General features: G+C 48.0%; 1 long non-coding RNA gene across 1 annotated transcript in view; it reads right to left on the bottom strand.

Annotated features, from left to right (window-relative positions):
* The window catches only part of LOC141246084 (uncharacterized), a 55023-nt gene extending 35354 nt beyond the window's left edge, over nucleotides 1-19669 (bottom strand). Inside the window, exon 1 of the long non-coding RNA XR_012309759.1 lies at nucleotides 19573-19669. This is a non-coding gene — a long non-coding RNA (uncharacterized lncRNA). The remainder of the gene's footprint in view (nucleotides 1-19572) is intronic.
* Nucleotides 19670-19754: the final 85 nt, after the last annotated feature.

Below are 19754 nucleotides of genomic sequence, written 5' to 3'. Positions count from 1 at the left end.
GCGGTAAAACATACCTCTATGAAGTTTTAATGCATCACGTTAGAGGATTAGGAAAAGTCGTATTGCCACCGGCTACAACAGGTATTGCAGCAAACCTTTTACGAGGAGGTCGCACTATGCATTCACTCTTTGGGATACCAGTTCCGGTCAATGAAATCTCCGTTTCCAGAATCAAACAAGACACATTTGCAGGAAAACAGTTGAACAGTGCAAATCTTTTGATACTTGATGAGTGCACCATGGCGCCCAAATATGCTTTGAGCTTAATTGACAGACTTCTGCGTGAAGTTATGACTACAAATATTGCTGAAAAAAATGAAATTCCTTTTGGAGGTAAAGTTTTTGTCCTTGGCGGAGATTTTAGGCAATGCCTTCCAGTTGTACCGAATGGAACAAGAACAAATATTATCGAGTCAACCTTAAAAATGTCAGACCTTTGGAAAGAGTTTAATAAACTACAACTAATTAACAACATGCGATCTTCTGACCCAGAGTACAGCAACTGGCTTCTTAAACTTGGTAATGGTGAACTGAGCAATGAATATAACCTTGGAGAAGACATTATTGAAATACCAGAAGACATGGTGTGCACTGACTGCATCGTAAGTGATGTTTTTGGACAACGCGTTGAAATAGATGTAAACGACCAAAGCAGTGTTGAGAGGGCCTCTTCCTATGCAATTCTCTGTCCCAAGAACGATGACTTAGCTCTGCTAAATTCCCGTGTGATGGATAGAATGCCTGGAGAGTATAAATTATACAAAAGTGATGATTCGGTGGATGTCGACAATGAAGATGAACGAGAGCATTATCCAGTTGAATTTTTAAATAGTGTTACGCCATCAGGAATGCCATCCCACAGACTACAACTTAAAGTTGGAGCAATCGTAATGTTGCTTCGGAATCTAAATACAAGAAATGGTCTATGTAATGGAACTCGCCTTATTGTTACTGGACTCCATTCCCACATAATTCAAGCAACACTGATCACTGGATCTGCAAAAGGAGAGGAAGTGTTCATTCCACGCATTGATTTATGTCCTTCAGACACCGGTCTTCCATTTAGGCTTCGACGTCGACAGTTTCCAGTAAAACCAGCATTTGCCATGACAATAAACAAGTCACAAGGTCAAACTCTACAACGTGTTGGCATATATTTACCGGAGCCCGTTTTTGGACATGGACAACTCTATGTTGCATTTTCAAGAGTTAAAATGAGATCCAATGTCAAGGTGCAAGTTTTGGATACCCATTTACAAGGAAAGTTGCTTCCAGATAGTCCAAAAGTATTCACCAAAAATGTTGTGTACAAAAATATTTTAGGTTGATATTGTTAATAAATAAATTCTAGGGTCGTACTTCTTTTGTCCGATGATTTATTGTAAAATATTGTTACATATTCATGGAATAGTTTATATATTTTGATCATCTGTTTAATAATTTTGTTCAGTGGTATTAAGTTCTATAACCAATAATAGTTAATAAAGTATTATTCTGTGTATTCATTGTATTATTGTTAAATCTTCATAGCGGCATCTAAAGCATGTGCTACTAAAGTGAATGCAGATTTGTGCCTCTCCACGCACTTAGTCCCGGCGTGGAAAGCAGCGAATCTACAGACAGCAGCTAATCACAGCAGTATCTGAGAGCGCGTGCTGCGCCTCCGATCCTGCGAGGAGCTGCTGAAAACAGGACAGACAGCGCTAGAGCAGAGAAAGGAAACAAGGGGAGGATTAGGGTTTAGTTTTTGAACTGTGCTGTAGAGATGGGGGAATGAGTAAGTCATACAAAACCAGGATAAGGGGGCCATACAAGCTAAGATGAGGAAGGCGTACAATCCAAAATAAGTCAGCCATACAAACCAGGATTAGAGGAATGACGCAGCCATACAAACCACATTGACAGACCGCGCTGTGGATGCTGGATGTGACACGATGAGGGATAACCCCGGCCACAGCCCGTCATTCACTGTGGTGCGCGGAACAGCAGACCCCTGGCTGCAGCCGCAAATAGTCGTGATGTAAACGGAAGCAAGATCCGGCTGCAGGCAGGAGAATTACGTGCTGGCTGTGCGTCGTCAGCGATGTTGTCACAAGCAGCATTGACAACATGACGTAATGACAAAATTCATTAGGGGCACCGAGGGGATACATTGTGAAGTTAATTAAAAGTAGTGCACAACCCATTTAAACACTGCTTCGCTGCTTAGTGGCGCCCGGTCAGCTGCATGCATATTCTAGATTACCCGATGCAATAGAATCGGGCCACCATCTAGTATTTGTATAAATGTTGTTTTGTGTTCAAGAATAAATGATTGCTGTTTATAGAAAAAAAGACATCCCTGAAAATAACCCATCTTTTGGAGCAAAAAATAACCATGTCTTATTTTTGGGGAAACATGGTAGTTGGACCTTTTCGGGTTGACGATGGACTCAAAATCATCCCCTAAACCTACTGCCAGTTTGTAGAAGACACTAGCCAAGCAGTGGTAAAGGAAAAAGTCTGCATCTTTCAAGAAAACCATGATATTTATGGAGGACAGTGCTCTATCGCATGCATTGAAGTACTCCACTGCTTGGCTGCCAGTAAAGGTCTAACAGATGAAAAAACAATGACCCCTTCCTCACCTGACCTAAACTCTCTTGAGAACTTGTGGGCCTTTCTGAAATGGGAGATTTACAGTGAAGGAAAACAGTACACCTCTCTGAACAATGTCTGGGAGGCTGTTGTTAGTGCTGCCCAAAAAGTTGATCGTCAACAGATTAAAAACTGACAAACACCATGGATGCAAGGCTTATGACTGTTATTGAAAAGAAGGGTGGTTATATTCAGGGCCGGCTCCATGTTTTTCTGGGCCCCGGGTGAAAGAGTCTCTGTGGGCCCCTTTAACACATACCACGATTTATGATGCACAGATACAGCAGAGAAATATATATATACTACAATGCCGAAGATTTCACTTCTTACATTACATGACCGATATCTATTGTAAATTCCACAACAGCTCAGAAACCGGCGAATCGCTCCATACAGAATAATGGCCCCATAAAATGCTCCATACAGGATACTGGCCCCCATATTACGCTCTGTACAGGATACTGGCCCCCTTATAATGCTCCATACAGAATACTGGCCCCCAAATAATGCTCCATGCAGGATACTGACCCCCATATTACGCTCTATACAGAACACTGGCCCCATTATAATGCTCCATACAGAATACTGACCCCCAAATAATTCTCCATGCAGGATACTGGCCCCCATATTACGCTCAGTACAGGATACTGGCCCCCTTATAATGCTCCATACAGAATACTGGCCCCAAAATAATGCCCCATGCAGGATACTGGCCCCCATATTACGCTCTGTACAGGATACTGGCCCCTTATAATGCTCCATACAGAATACTGGTCCCAAAATAATGCTCCATGCAGGATACTGGCCCCCATATTATGCTCTGTACAGGATACTGGCCCCCTTATAATGCTCCATACAGAATACTGGCCCCCAAACAATGCTCCATGCAGGATACTGACCCCCATATTACGCTCTGTACAAAATACTGGCCCCCTTATAATGCTCCATACAGAATACTGGCCCCCAAATAATTCTCCATGCAGGATACTGGCCCCCTTATAATGCTCCATACAGAAAACTGGCCCCAAAATAATGCCCCATGCAGGCTGTTCCCCCCACATAATGCCCCATGCAGGCTGTTCCCCCCACATAATGACCCATGCAGGCTGTCACCTCTCCCCTCCCTTATAATGCCCCATGCAGGATGTCACCCCCCTTATAGTGTCCAATGCAGGATGTCACCCCCCCTTATAATGCCCCATGCAGGCTGTTCCCCCCACATAATGCCCCATGCAGGATGTCACCCCCTCTTATAATGCCCCATGCAGGATGTCAGCCCCCTTATAATGCCCCATGCAGGATGTCACCCCCTCCCCTTATAATGCCCCATGCAGGATGTCACCCCCTCTTGTAATTCCCCATGCAGGATGTCACCCCCTCTTATAATGCCCCATGCAGGATGTCTTTCCTCATTTAATGCCCCATGCAGGATGTCTTTCCTCATTTAATGCCCCATGCAGGATGTCTTTCCTCATTTAATGCCCCATGCAGGATGTCTTTCCTCATTTAATGCCCCATGCAGGATGTCGCCCCTCATTTAATGCCCCATGCAGGATGTCGCCCCTCATATAATGCCCCATGCAGGATGTCACCCCTCATATAATGCCCCATGCAGGATGTCACCTCTCCCCCTATATAATGCCCCATGCAGGATGTCACCTCTCCCCCTATATAATGCCCCATGCAGGATGTCACCTCCCCCCCATATAATGCCCCATGCAGGATGTCACCTCCCCCCCCATATAATGCCCCATGCAGGATGTCACCCCCTCTTACAATGCCCCATGCAGGATGTCACCCGCTCTTATAATGCCCCATGCAGGATGTCACCCCCCCTTATTATGCCCCATGCAGGATGTCATCCCCCCCCCCTTATAATGCCCCATGCCTCCATATATTAAAAAACAAAAAAACAAATACTCACCTCACTTCTCACCTGCTGCCACTGCTCCAGACTCCATTGTCGCCGGCGTCTTCCCGCTCTGCGCTGTGACGGCTCAGGAGAGAGCGCGGTGTAAAGACGACACCGCGCCCTCTGACCTGAGACGTCACTGTGCAGCAGCCGCGGAAGAGACCGGACCTGCTGCGGAGGCACGGGGAGAGGTAAGTATTGTAGTATTGTGCCGGGGCCCTGAGCAAGCGGGGGGGGAGCGGGCACTGGCACCGCTCACGGGTCTCATAGCGCGCAGGGGTCCCCGACAGTGAGTGGGCCCCTCCGCCTGCTCAGGGCCCCGGCACTTGCCCGGGTGCTGTCGTCGGCCCTGGTTATATTGGTCACCTTATATTTGTTATATTGGTCATTTTATAAATTAATTTATGTTTTTAATTAATTTAATTTATGTTTTTCATTTAGTTGAATAATAATTCTGTACACTAATAGTTGCCCAATAATTCTGAACATATAGCTATTCTAAGAAAGACGACACTTCACTTTTACGTTCTTAAATATTCAGGTTTCATTTTTATTAATCTTTTGGATTGACCGAGAGCACTGTAGATGTTCAAAATAAAATTAAAGGTGTTGTCCAGGTGTGGCACGGAAGTCTGCAGTCACTCTATGTGACTGCAGACTTGTGAATCCTCACAGTGCACGCTGTCAGGATTCTCTAGTGCCGGCACCAAGAGCGGGTGGTCATGTGATCACGAGTATGCAATATGAATACTTCTGACCACATTCCAGCTAGACGTGCACGACCACGCTCAATTCACTTGTATTGAATGAGGCCAAGTATGTCTAGTTGGAATGTGGCCGTAAGTATTCATTTCGCATATTTGTGGTCACATGACCCCCACTCCTGCCACTGGATAATCCTGACAGCGCTCACTGTGCATGCTGTGAGGATTCATAAGTCTACAATCACAGAGTGACTTTAGACCTTCGTGTCAAACATAGACAACCCCTTTAATCATCAAAATACAAATTGCCTAATAACTGTGCACTCAGTGTATAGGTTGGGAGATGAATACACAAGGGAGTAAGATAGAATGATAGATAAATCTGGCTGAAATATACTGTGGTATAGAACAAAAATTACTATAAAGCAGTATAGAGGACTTATAGGTAAATACAGTATATTAGGTCAAAAAATATAAGTATTAACTACTCATCAAAAAAATACAGACCCAAAAATAAGGTATTGAATCAAGCTGTTCCTCTGCTCCACATTCCAACATGAGTTTCACATATCTTCAGAGAGTGATGAGGCGGAGGAGAGCAAAAGCCCTTAACCCCATCATGAACTTGCGATTTTCCGTTTCGGCACTTTCGTTTTTTCCTCCCATTCTTCCAAGAGCCATAATTTTTTTATTTTTCCATCAATATAGTCATATGAGGGATTGTTTTACTTTTGAAAGACACCATTCATTTTACCATACAGTGTATTTGTACTGAAAAATAGGACAAAAATTCCAAGAGAGGTGAAATTGCAAAAAAATAGCTTTTTGGGTTTTTTATTTATCATGTTCACTATATGATACTAGGCATTATGATTCTTCCAGGTCAGTACAAGTGCACAGATGCCAAACATGTACACTTGTATTTAAGTGGTGAAAAAAAAATTGTAAGAATGTCAGCAGAAGACCCCCCCATAACAGTGCATCATGACCACATTTTTTGCTTATATTTTTTTCCTAGTTTCCTCCTCTAAAACCTAGGTGCATCTTATGGTCCGGTGCATCTTATAGTCTGAAAAATACAGTATTTGATACAATAGAAAAACAGAACTTAATATTTGGTACAGAAACCTTTGTTTGCAGTTGCAGAAGTCAGACGTTTCCTGTAGTTCTTAACCATGTTTGCACTCACTGCAGCAGGGATTCTGGCCCACTCCCCCATACAGATCTTCTCCAGATCTTTCAGGATTTCGGGGTTGTCGCTGGGCCACATTGAGTTTCAGCTCCCTCCAAAGATTTTCTAAAGATTTTCTATTGGGTTAAGGTCTGGAGACTAGCTAGGCCATTCCAGGAACATGAAATGCTTCTTACAGAGCCACTCCTTAGTTGCCCTAGCTCTGTGTTTAGGGCCATTGTCATGATGGAAGACCCAGCCACGACCCATCTTCAATGCTCTTACTGAGGGAAGAAGGTTGTTGGCCAAATTCTTGCGATGCATGAACCCATCCATCCTCCCTTCAATACGGTGCAGTCGTCCTTTACAGAAAAGCACCCCCAAAGTATGATGTTTCACCCACCATGCTCCACGGTTGTGATGGTGTTCTTGGGGTTGTACTCATCTTTCTTCTTCCTCCAAACACGGCAGTGGAGTTGATACCAAAAAGTTCTAATTTGGTCTCATCTGATCACATGACCTTCTCTCGTGCCTCTTCTGGATCATCCAGATGGTCATTGGCGAACTTCAAAAGGGCCTGGACACGTGCTGGCATGAGCAGGGGGACCTTGTGTGCCCTGCAGGATTTTAATCCATGAAGGCGTAGTGTGTTATTAACGGTAATGTTTGAGACTGCGGTCCCAGCTCTATTCAGGTCATTGACCAGGTCCTCCTGTGTAGTTCTGGGCTGATTCATGACCTTTCTCAGAATCATCCTTACCCCACAAGGCGAGAGCCTGCATGGATCCCCAGACCGAGGAAGACTGACAGTCATCATGTGTTTCTTCCATCTTCTAATAATTGTGCCAACACTTGTTACCGTCTCCCCAAGCTGCTTGCGTATTGTCCTGTAGCCCATCCCAGCCCAACCAATTTTGTCACTGGTGTCCTTAGACAGCTCTTTGGCCATGGTGGAGAGGTTGGAGTGTGATTGATTGTGTGGACAGGTGTCTTTTATGCAGGTAACAAGTTGAAACAGGTGAATTTAATACAGGTAATGAGTGCAGAGTAGGAGGGCTTATTAAAGAAAAACTAACATGTCTGAGAGACAGAATTCTTGCTGGTTGGTAGGTGATCAAATACTTATTTCATGCAATAAAATGCAATTTAATTATTTAAAAATTATACAATGTGATTTTATGTTTTTTATTTTTAGATTCTGTCTGTTACAGTTGAAGTGTACTTAAGATAAAAATTACAAACCTCACCATTCTTTGTAGGTGGGAAAACTTACAAAATCGGCAGTGTATCAAATACTTATTTTTCCCATTGTATGTGTATTTTTTTGTTTGTTTTATTTCAATAGGACAAAGGGGGGTGATTTGAACTTGTGTTTTTTTTTCATATTTTTAAAAACTTTTTACTTCACTTTTTAATTACATCAATCGTCCCCTTAGAAGACTTGAAGCTGTGATCGTCCGATTGCTGGTGCTATACATAGCAAGGCTTCAACACTGCTATATATAGCAGAAATCACGATCTCATATGAACCGGCCACAGGGAAAGATGTGGGTTCGGTGTGTGAGCCCACATCAAAGGCAGGGACAAGACCTTAGATGTAAATATATGTCAAAGGTCATGAAGGGGTTAAATATCTTAGAATATGATTACCTCATGTGAAAAGGATGGAGAAATGCTGGAATCACATTACCGGGCCACCAGTGTGCGCTATAGTGGCAATTTCACTAGAAAAACTACCAATCGGAAGAGCACATCACTGCGTTGGCTCCGGAAGTCCCAGCCAACCGTAATCTGGTGATGTCACCATGAGCATGTATCTCCGGGCACACAACAACCAGTTACCATATCAGAAAAGGTGTGTATGGGCAAAGCGAACTGTGTGCGGACTTATTAGAAGAAGATTATACTGAATGGACAAGGATAAAAATGTTAAAAAAAATAATTTTTTCAGTTGGTGGTTTTCCTTATGACGCTTGGTGGTTACAAACATTCTCACCAGAGGCAACAATTTGAACAGAGGTAGAATGGCATAAACATTAACTATGATCTTGTGACACTTTACACAACCTGCCGGCAGATTCCTCAGCCGCTCTTCCAGCACAGTATCTATGTCACTCCTGTTACGGCAGAGCACTTATACTCTCAGTGCGTAGTTCAGCATCTCAGTCGGTTGACTCCTAGACAGCAATGCAAAACATTATCACACCTGGCAATATTGTGCACTTCTGTGGCCTACTCACATAGCTACCACATATCAGACCCTAACACTCAGGCCCCAGTGTGATTGCTATATCTACAGCAGCAAAGTCTTTCACTCAGGTATCAGCACTAATACTTCTTCTGATTAGACAATCCACAGTCAGGAATGAGGATTTTTTTGCTCCACTGTGCTGAATCTAGTCTTCGCCCTTATGGCAATTTTTTTTTGCCTTTATGACGGTAGCACACTTCACTCAAAGGGATAAGTCTCTTGGCTCTACTCTGGTGGGTATCCTTGCCCTCTCTCTCTTGCAAATGGGCTGGATTCCATCACCGAGAAGGGACTACAAGAATGTCAGTACTAGCTTGACCTTCCTGTGTTGCTGGGACAGCACACCTTCCATCATAAGTTCTTGTCCACACTAGTAGTAGTTAGCTATGGCCCAGACATGGCTCTTTTTCCTTCTACCAGGTTATCCCTCTGTGTATGTCTGACCTCTACTGGCAGGAAACAGATTTTTTTTTAGAACATGTTAGCAAGGTGGTAGGCATGCATTCTAGTGCTGTCCCCACTACGCCATCTAGCCCACTCTTGTCACCATGTTGGACTTCTAAACCACTACCTGTGGCATCCTATCAGGCACAAGTAACCTGTGGAGCTTCTATCATATAATATAATTTACTCGGATCCCTCCATATTTTTGCACAACCGTCATTTTTTGCATTATTATATGCCTGAGAACTTGTAAAGGCACCATACAAGGCAACAGAAGTGCTACAGAGGAACGTACAAAATTAAATATATGATGGAGGTAGCACAGATGCAAAACACTGATGAATGTACACATGGATCATCTATGAGGGACTGGATGATTAGTAGTTTAATTGCACAAATAACTGTGACTGTCACCTTATACAAGTCTTATGAGTAGTGCACAGTGTTGGCTATCAGTTATTAGGCGGGCAGTCAAGCATTTTTGTAAGTACACCCCTTTTCCCTTCATTTCCACCCACCAACATTACAGGGCTGGGCTGCAATTTGAAAACATGGGTATTAGTGGATATCAAGGTTTGTCATTGTATTGTGAGTCCCAACACTACAATTAAAAGTAATTCACTGAAAAAGGAAATCAAAACCACAGCAGATGATCAGGGATGCCAATCGTCCACAAATTTCTGGACAGGCTGTAAATTTTTACAATATACATAAAAGAAATTGTCATGTCCGTCTATTTTTCTGAAGCAGGAGGAGCTTGTACAGATTATTGTGACTGTAACAATCATCATTTTACGTCTCACAGCAAATGCTACTAATGTTTTTATATGAGTATTTTAAGCTGTAGACATATATTACCTGTAACCTTAATAATATATTATGGTTTTCCAATGTGTACGTAAAAAATGTTGGCTGTGGGTGAATTTTGGATAAAAGAAAAATCAATTTGGCAACCTTGCACATGACCTACAAGGTCAAGCTTATCAATTCATGGTTAACCCCTTAAAGGGAACTTGTCAGGTGCCCCCATGCCCTCCAACCCAGCAGTATTCAGCTATGTGTGATTAAACCCCCTCCCTAACCAGCCCTGTATAACGTGATTCAGTTAAATAAATGCTTTAAAAGAGCATTTATAACCTCCGTTTTCCCTATGCTAATGAGTGCTTTGAATAGTCGATGGGGTGTTAGTTCCCCAGACTAGTCAGCCCTCGTCCCATGTTATCACGCCCCTCTAGGTATGATAACATAATTTGCACGAGCGGCGTCATTAAGGCTTAGGCAAATCTAGCTCATGCACATCACTGTGTCTCTGAAGCCGGTGTACGTTTCCCGACTTCAGAGGCGCACACTGCGCATGACCGGAAGCTATCTTCTGAGCTTCCGGACATGCAAAGTGCGCGTCTGCATGAATAATGCCAGTCTTCATGAGTCGAGTCTGTAATGTTTTAATTCTTCTATAGATAGAGCTGTGTGAGGGATTGATTTTTTGCATAGCGAGCTGACTTTTTTTATTGGTACCATTTTGGGGTACATTTTTATTGCTTCTTATGGCATTTTTTCAGGGCGGTGTGGCAAGTGATTAGCAAGTGTAAGTAAATTTTTTTTTATATTTTTAAAACTGTTTTTAACTTTAGAATTTAGTGCTCCTGTGGGAACTTGAATTTGTGATTATCTGGTCACTTGTTCTATATACTGCAACACCTTAGTATTGCAGAATACAGCTAAAATCGCAGTTTCCTATAAGGCCCGGCCTGTGCCTTGGCTTCACAGGAGTACAGACATGGCAGTCATGAGGGCCTTCAGAGGGAAGGGGTGAAAGGCATAAAGCAATTGCAGCAGTAATTAAAGGGTTAACGGCAGCGATCACAACTTGGCTTCAATCACTGCCGTTATTTGCAGATTCATCTCTCGGAGTGCCCCTCAACCCTGTCCCCACACAGGCAGCTGACATAGGACGTAATGGTATGTCCTATGTCGGGAAGAGCTTATTAATTAGCAGATGTAGGGTGAATCTACAGTTAACAGCATCATGAAAGTGTCTGGCCGTTGTTCTGAAAGTGAAGCAGATTAATTGACCACCAAGGTCATCTATCCAATTAATGTTCTACAAAGACTCTGTTCAACGTCTACAATAGCAATTCATATAAGAAAAAATGACGTATGAGAACAATAGTATACAAACAATTCACAATTTTTTATTATTTATAAATACAAAACTTTAAAAAGACATATGTAATGAAAAAGTCACACAAGTACATTGATAGTAAGCTATAATAGAGATACTAGTGTGGCACCCCAGGGGTCTGGTTTTCCACAGTAATGTAGTGTTATGTCTGAGAGCAGGTGGGAGGTCTTTTGGTCAGGGATCCTGTGCATGCCACACCTCCTGCCCAGTCTTGGGAGGGGAAGGACTTCCCCTGTATAAACCCTGGGCTGAGGCAGGGTTAGTCAGTCAAGGAGAGTAGAGACAGAGAAGCAGCATAGGAAGAAACAGCAGAAGCTCAGTGGGAGCAATATTACTACGAGTCAGGGGCTGGCAGCTGCAGAGCTCGCCCTGACTGAGAAGCTTTCTTACCGGACCCGGCGTCCGAGGCTGTGGGGTCTAACTCTTACCCAGCAGCAGAAGCCGACCGGCAGGGGATTTCAGGTCCTCAGGCCCAGAAACCCGAAGGCACGGTCACACGCGTGGGACCAGCACCGCCATCGTGGAGCGGAAGCCATTAGAAGGCCCCGAGTCACCGGCCATACGGGTGAGCACCACACGGTACACTCAGGGACGTGGGCTACTTATATCCGCTTCTAGCAAGGTAGCCAGAAGAGTACAGTCAGTTTGGGAGGCCTACAACTCCGCCTGGCCAGGGGAGATCCCATCTGCTCAAGGACTGACCAGGCCCCGTTCACTAGCAAGTACTCCGGGAGGGTCTATCGTTGTTACCAGTAAAGACCCTGAATTACACCGCACCGTCTCTGAGTGGTTCCTGCTACCCCCATCATCCACATCTGCTGCCCTGAGGCCATACCCCTCCCGTTGGGGGTTATACCATCTACGCTGCACCATCCATCAACCGGCCTCAGCGGACTGTCCTGCAGCGGCAGCTCCATAGCTGCATTCAACGGGTGGCGTAGTCGTCCTGCATCTACCGCTGTTACATCGCCGCTCAGTTTGACTCCCTGGGCACGGACCGGGTCACCGCCACGAGACTACAACCCTCAAGAGATCCGGCTCCGGGTAAGCTCCCGCGTGCGCAACGCAGCGCGACACAGGCCCAGGGGCGCGTCAACTTTGGCGTAGTCGGCAGGATTTCGTGCCCGCAACCACCGGGTACTGCGTGCCTGAAAAAGAGACTTTTAAAACTTACCATCCGTGAAGTTTTCCCGCCATCGGTGAAGATTCCCGCCATCCGGCGCCATTTTCAGCCTTCTTCCCGCCATCTGTGAAGATTCCCGCCATCCGGCGCCATCTTCAGCCTTCTTCCCGCCATCCGTGGAGTTTTCCCGCCGTTGGACGCCATCTTGAGGACGCCGCGCGGGAAGAAGAGGGGCGTGGACTCCGAAAGCGCGCGAGAACTGAAGCCCCGCCTCACGTCCGGACGTTGCGTAAGGTCCTGGAAGGAGCCCAGCAGACGCCGACGTCACCGGAGCGCGACGGAAGGTCCTCAACCCTGACGATCTACTGCGGAGCCGCGGCCTACGGAACAGGATCATCGCAAGGTAGGCCACGGTCCACTAGGGGGGAGGAAGATGTCGGATACGGAGGAGAGCTTCACTGCCTCAACCCCCGCCAGCGCTACCGCTGCTGCAGTTATGCCCTTCACCATGCCCTATATCCCGGGAGCAGCTTGGCTACCCCAGTACTCAGGGGAGTCACATACCCTGCATGACTTTAGAGAAAAGCTGGATAGCCTCTTCCAGGTGTACCCCCTCACAGAAGAGCAAAAAGTGAGCATCCTGGTGGCCCAACTAACCGGGGCAGCCAAAAGGGAAGTAAAATCCTGGCCACCTGGGAGGAAGACTGTCGCAGGGATACTAACCCGCCTGAAGGACACCTTTGATACCCGCACCTCAGCCGAGATTAAGCTTAGATTCTACGGGTGCAAGCAGCGAGCGCATGAGAGTATAAGGGACTATGCACTAAACCTACAAGAGGCCCTGAGGGCCATTAAGCAGACCGACCCTGATGGAGTGTGAAACGAGGACAGGCTGTTGACCGAACAATTTATAGAGGGACTATATTGTAATGCCCACCGAACCCAGTTGCGGGCGATGGACTTACAGGATCCCCATCTGGGCTTTGCACAGTTCAAGGACAGAGCCATCCGGGTGCTCCGAGAACCGGCACCGGGTGGCGTTGTGACCCACAGGCGCCCAGCTATCACTTACCACCAGGAGGCGGCGCCCTTGTCGGCAGGGCCTGTGGGAGCTGATGCGCAGGCTTTGGACAATGACCCGGCTCCAGACCTACACCATCAGGTCCAAGAGCTAGCTAAGAGCGTTGCTGCGCTAACCCGAACTGTGCAGTCTTTACAGGTTTCCACCCCAGGGAAGATCCAGCTGGCATCCGGACCGGAGGACATCCCGTGGCGTCGAACAAGGAGGACCCCACCGGCCAGAGGAAGACCCAGTGACCGATACAGCGAAGACGGACGACCCATCTGCCGCCGCTGCAATCAACCCGGACATATGGCAAGGTACTGTTCTTTAAACGGGCACAACCTGGGGTAGAGGGCCAACCCCCAGGAAAAAGATCACCAGGCCCATCGAACTGGCGCGACAGATATGTGGGAGGACGTCCAGTCTTGCCTGTGGTACTGGATGGCATTCCCATGAGTGCCCTACTGGACACCGGGTCACAGGTCACCACCATCCCGTACGTGCTCTTTAAGCAGTACTGGAATGACTCGGATATTACCCGCTACCCTGACGACGACTTGTGTATCATCGCCAGCAATGGCCAGCCCGTGCCACAGATCGGATTTAAAGAGGTGACCATCAAAATCGGTAGAGTCGAACTGGCAGCACAGGGACTGATCATTGTAGATATTGACAAACATGAGAGTCACCCAAAAATAACTCTAGGAACTAATGTAATTGAAAATTGTCTTGCAGAGGTGATTTTCCTTTTACAGCAGGTTTCCAAGAACGCCAGCTCCGGCGAGCAGCGGGTGCTCCAGAAAGAGATCCGGGCACTGATGCGACGGCAACAGGTGGAACTCTCCGGCGGTGAGATTGGTAGCGTAAGAATGTGTGACCCTTTTCCTATTGCCATGCCCCCAAAAAGTGAAATGATGATTTGGTGCCGGGCAGCTATTGGTCTGAGAGGTAGAGATTACCAGGCAATGGTAGAACCAGTTTACTCAGACAGTAGGCCCACCATCTTGACAGCACGGGGGGTGGTTAATGTACGCCATGGGAGGGTGCCCGTTCGCATAATCAATATCGGGAAGAGGGAAGTGTACCTGCCCCGGTATGCCACGCTAGCCAAATTATATACCATTAACCAAAATGCTATACAATCTGTGGAACCCTTGCCTCCATCTCACCCGGAGGAAGGTAACGGCTCTAAGAAAACAAAGGAGGACTGGTGTCAGCAACTACATTTGGGTACTGACTCCACTCCCTCACATCAGAAACAGGGAGTCTATCGGGTGGTTCAAGAGTACGAGAGAGTGTTTAGTAAACACCCGTTAGACTTCGGGCGAGTCAAGGGGGTAGAACACCACATCCCCACGGGAGACCATCCTCCCATAAAAGAGAGGTATCGACCCGTACCCCCTGCACACTACCAACACGCCAAGGGGATGCTTAGAGACATGAAGGAGGCTGGGGTGATCAGGGATAGCTGTAGCCCCTGGGCAGCTCCACTAGTCTTAGTCAGAAAAAAAGACAACACCATGAGGATGTGTGTAGATTACCGGAAAATCAACCGTATCACACACAAGGATGCGTACCCCTTACCAAGGATAGAGGAGTCATTGGCTGCTTTAAGATCTGCTAACTTCTTCTCTACCTTGGATCTCACTAGCGGGTACTGGCAGGTTCCTGTAGCAGAGGCGGACCGGGAGAAGACCGCATTCACCACCCCGATGGGACTTAGCGAGTTCACCTGCATGCCGTTCGGACTCTGCAACGCACCAGGAACCTTCCAACGACTAATGGAGTGTTGTCTGGGCCACAGAAACTTCGAGACGGTCCTGTTGTACCTGGACGATGTCATCGTATATTCCAAGACGTATGAGGACCACCTGAAACACCTGGCGGAAGTGTTCGAAGCTCTGGCGAGTTACGGCCTAAAGGTGAAACCCTCCAAGTGTCACCTCCTGAAACCAAAGGTGCAGTACCTGGGACACGTGGTGAGCGCTGACGGAGTGGCTCCCGACCCTGATAAGATCACCGCAATTAAGGAATGGCCAAGCCCCTCCAGCGTAAAAGAAGTGCGGCAGTTCCTCGGGTTGGTAGGCTACTACCGAAGGTTTATTCCCGGTTTCACCAAAAAGGCAGCACCTATGCAGGACCTCCTGATAGGCCAGTCCCGGAAGGCCAAGAACCAGAAGCCGCCCTTCAAATGGGAGGAGCTGGAAGAAGAGTCCTTCCGCCAGCTGAAGATGGCCCTCACGGGGGACGAAATCCTGGCGTACCCGGATTATAGCCAGCCCTTTATCCTCTACACCGACGCCAGTAACATCGGGCTAGGAGCCGTACTGTCCCAGATCCAGCAGGGGAAGGAACGAGTAATCGCCTACGCCAGCCGAAAGCTGCGACCCACCGAAAGGAATCCCGAGAATTACAGCTCATTTAAGCTAGAGTTCCTGGCCGTAGTATGGGCAGTCACCGAGCGCTTTAAGCATTACCTCGCTTCTTCCCGGTTCACCGTGTACACGGATAACAACCCGTTGACACACCTGGACACGGCAAGACTCGGTGCCCTGGAGCAGAGGTGGATGGCCCGTCTGTCCAACTACGAGTTCACAATCAAATACCGGGCCGGACGCTCCAATACCAACGCGGACGCCCTGTCCAGGATGCCCAACCTGCCGGACGAAGGAGAAGATCCGGAGGGACTGGAAGAAGTTGAACTCCCTGCGTTCCACCGTCATGGGACTATCCAGTACTCCCACCGGGTAAGGAGTAAGCAGGCTGCTACGTTGAACCCCTTACCTCACTACAACTGGGCGGAAACGCAAGACAGCGACCCTGCCGTCCGACTGGTGAAGGAGATGCTGACTCGCCCGGAGGCTTGCCTTGAACCAGACGCTCCGGAGGAAGCCAAACAACTATGGGCAGAGAGGAGTCGACTGTTCCTTTACAAGGGGAAGTTGTGCCGCAGAATGGTTAACTCCCGGACGCATGAACTACTCTGGCAAGTAGTGGTGCCACGAAGAGACGCAGCCATGGTGATGGAGGCATACCACGACGGAGCTGGACACTTCGGGTGGAAGAAGCTGGAGTTCCTGCTGCGCGAGCGATTCCACTGGGTAGGCATGAGGGGAACCATTGAGAAGTGGTGCAGAGACTGTGGCCCGTGCAACCTAAGAAGGAAGGATCGTGCCAGCCAGAAGACTCCCCTGCAGTCCATCGTCACCCGGCAGCCGTTGGAACTGGTAGCCTTGGATCATGTAAAACTGACCCCAAGCAGAAGTGGCTACGTCTACGCACTAACCATCGTGGATCACTACTCCCGGTTCTTGGTTGTCGTCCCCGTCAAGGACTTAACAGCTCGAACAGCAGCGAGAGCCTTCCAGCAGCATTTCTGCCGTCCACACGGGTACCCAGACCAAGTGTTGACAGACCAGGGACCTGCCTTTGAAGCGGAGGTCTTCCAAGAATTCTGCACTCTGTATGGCTGCCGGAAGATAAGGACGACACCCTATCATCCGCAAACTAATGGACTTTGTGAGAAAATGAACCAGGTGGTAATGGATCTTCTGAAAACGTTGCCCCTGGAAGAACGCAGTCTGTGGCCTGAGAAGCTGCCCGATCTGGTGGACCTATACAACCACATCCCGGTAGGTTCCACCAACTGTACCCCGGCTTACCTAATGAGGGCAAGACCCGGTAAGTTACCTGTTGACCTGGAAATGGGAGTCCTGACACCCGAGGACACTTCACCAGAAGCAGACTGGGACACAGAGAGGCAGCAGCAGTACCGGAGAGTACAGGAGAGCGTGGAGCGAAGTCTCTGTCAGGCTAGGGAAAAACAAGAGAAAACTTACAACCAGTATGCTCCCGCTGTTCCCCTGGTACCCGGAGAGCAGGTCTTGAAGAGGAAGAGACGGCTCCACAAGTTGGACGACCAGTGGGAGAAGGACCCGTACACCGTACTGCCCTCAAGCCACGAGAACCCGAAGGTTTGTACCATCAGTAAAGACGGAGGGGAAACCACAGCCATTGTATCCCGGGACCACCTGAAAAAGTGTCCCGAACAACTGAGGAACCCTGAAGAGGAACAAGAAGACCATCGACCCGTAGAGGAAAGGGAAGATATGGTTAGTACTGTGCTCGGGGACTTCCCTCGGTCTTGGACTCAAGTCAATGGTGCAGTTGTGGTACCCGTACTCACCTTCCTCCAACCAGCATCCCAAGCACCTACGGAGCAACAGGTAGAGCTGGAAGAACAGCCGGTCCAGGAGGCAGAAGACTCCACACAAGCAGAACAGGAGGATCAACCCTCTGCTTATAGTGAGCCTGCCGTACCCCTAGTGAGACAAAGAGCCGGTAGACAGCTGCCCAGTTTACCCTTGACAGCTCCTACACCCTGTAGTTCAGGGCCAGACAGTCAGCTCCGTAGGTCCACTAGGGCCACTAGAGGCCAGTTACCCGCACGCTGGAGGATTTGAAGTGTATAAATTGTTTTATTTATGTTTATCTGTGTATTGTTGCTTGTGTATAATTTTGTGTTTCCAGTTATTTTTAGGAATCCTTGGTGGATTTACCGGGAATCCTTGTACATAGTTGGAGCGTAACCCAGGATGGACTAGAGACTGTTAAGGACTCGGGGTAGGACAGACCCCTACCTGGTTACGTCTCCCTGTTTTGGTGAAATGGACACCTTGCTTTCTTCAAAGACTACACCCGGTTACGGACATGCCGTGACCACCTTTATGTGTTTCTTCTTATTGTACTATTATTGTTGTTATATCTTATGTTTTTTTTCTAAAATATGTTTAGTCCCGGAGTACTAAATTTCACTAGGGGGGAATGTGGCACCCCAGGGGTCTGGTTTTCCACAGTAATGTAATGTTATGTCTGAGAGCAGGTGGGAGGTCTTTTGGTCAGGGATCCTGTGCATGCCACACCTCCTGCCCAGTCTTGGGAGGGGAAGGACTTCCCCTGTATAAACCCTGGGCTGAGGCAGGGTTAGTCAGTCAAGGAGAGTAGAGACAGAGAAGCAGCATAGGAAGAAACAGCAGAAGCTCAGTGGGAGCAATATTACTATGAGTCAGGGGCTGGCAGCTGCAGAGCTCGCCCTGACTGAGAAGCTTTCTTACCGGACCCGGCGTCCGAGGCTGTGGGGTCTAACTCTTACCCAGCAGCAGAAGCCGACCGGCAGGGGATTTCAGGTCCTCAGGCCCAGAAACCCGAAGGCACGGTCACACGCGTGGGACCAGCACCGCCATCGTGGAGCGGAAGCCATTAGAAGGCCCCGAGTCACCGGCCATACGGGTGAGCACCACACGGTACACTCAGGGACGTGGGCTACTTATATCCGCTTCTAGCAAGGTAGCCAGAAGAGTACAGTCAGTTTGGGAGGCCTACAACTCCGCCTGGCCAGGGGAGATCCCATCTGCTCAAGGACTGACCAGGCCCCGTTCACTAGCAAGTACTCCGGGAGGGTCTATCGTTGTTACCAGTAAAGACCCTGAATTACACCGCACCGTCTCTGAGTGGTTCCTGCTACCCCCATCATCCACATCTGCTGCCCTGAGGCCATACCCCTCCCGTTGGGGGTTATACCATCTACGCTGCACCATCCATCCACCGGCCTCAGCGGACTGTCCTGCAGCGGCAGCTCCATAGCTGCATTCAACGGGTGGCGTAGTCGTCCTGCATCTACCGCTGTTACATCACCGCTCAGTTTGACTCCCTGGGCACGGACCGGGTCACCGCCACGAGACTACAACCCTCAAGAGATCCGGCTCCGGGTAAGCTCCCGCGTGCGCAACGCAGCGCGACACAGGCCCAGGGGCGCGTCACTAGAAACTGAGCAGTCACATAGTAAAGCCAATCAATAAATGGAGCAAACAAAGATATGGGTATGTCAAACCCATGCCCCAACCCTGCTATAAGTACCTAAGATAACGGGGCTCCATAAAGTGCTAAAGTGCACAGTGCATAAATAATCAGTAGCCAAACAAATTAATTTAGCACTCAAAAGCTAGTAAATATATACTAATACATGTGTATCTATTTGTATGTCAGGCTGTGGCCTCCTCACTGACACACACAGTCTGCCTACCTCCTCCTGCTGCCACCTCTGCTGAAGTCTGCCTGCCTGTCCCGGGTCCCAATGCACATGTGGCACGCTGCTGCTCTGCTCCAAAATGAAAGCGAGCGCGCAGAGTGTCACATGACCAGGCTCATTTCCGTCTGTCGGGTGCATTAAGGTCTGAACTGTTGCCCCTGACTCCTGGTGAGTAG

This window comes from Phyllobates terribilis, unplaced genomic scaffold (assembly GCF_046119375.1).
Source record: "Phyllobates terribilis strain yellow unplaced genomic scaffold, ASM4611937v1 Scaffold_1__5_contigs__length_1240528914, whole genome shotgun sequence".
NCBI lineage: Eukaryota > Metazoa > Chordata > Amphibia > Anura > Dendrobatidae > Phyllobates > Phyllobates terribilis.
This window is presented reverse-complemented; position numbering and strand designations above follow the sequence as displayed.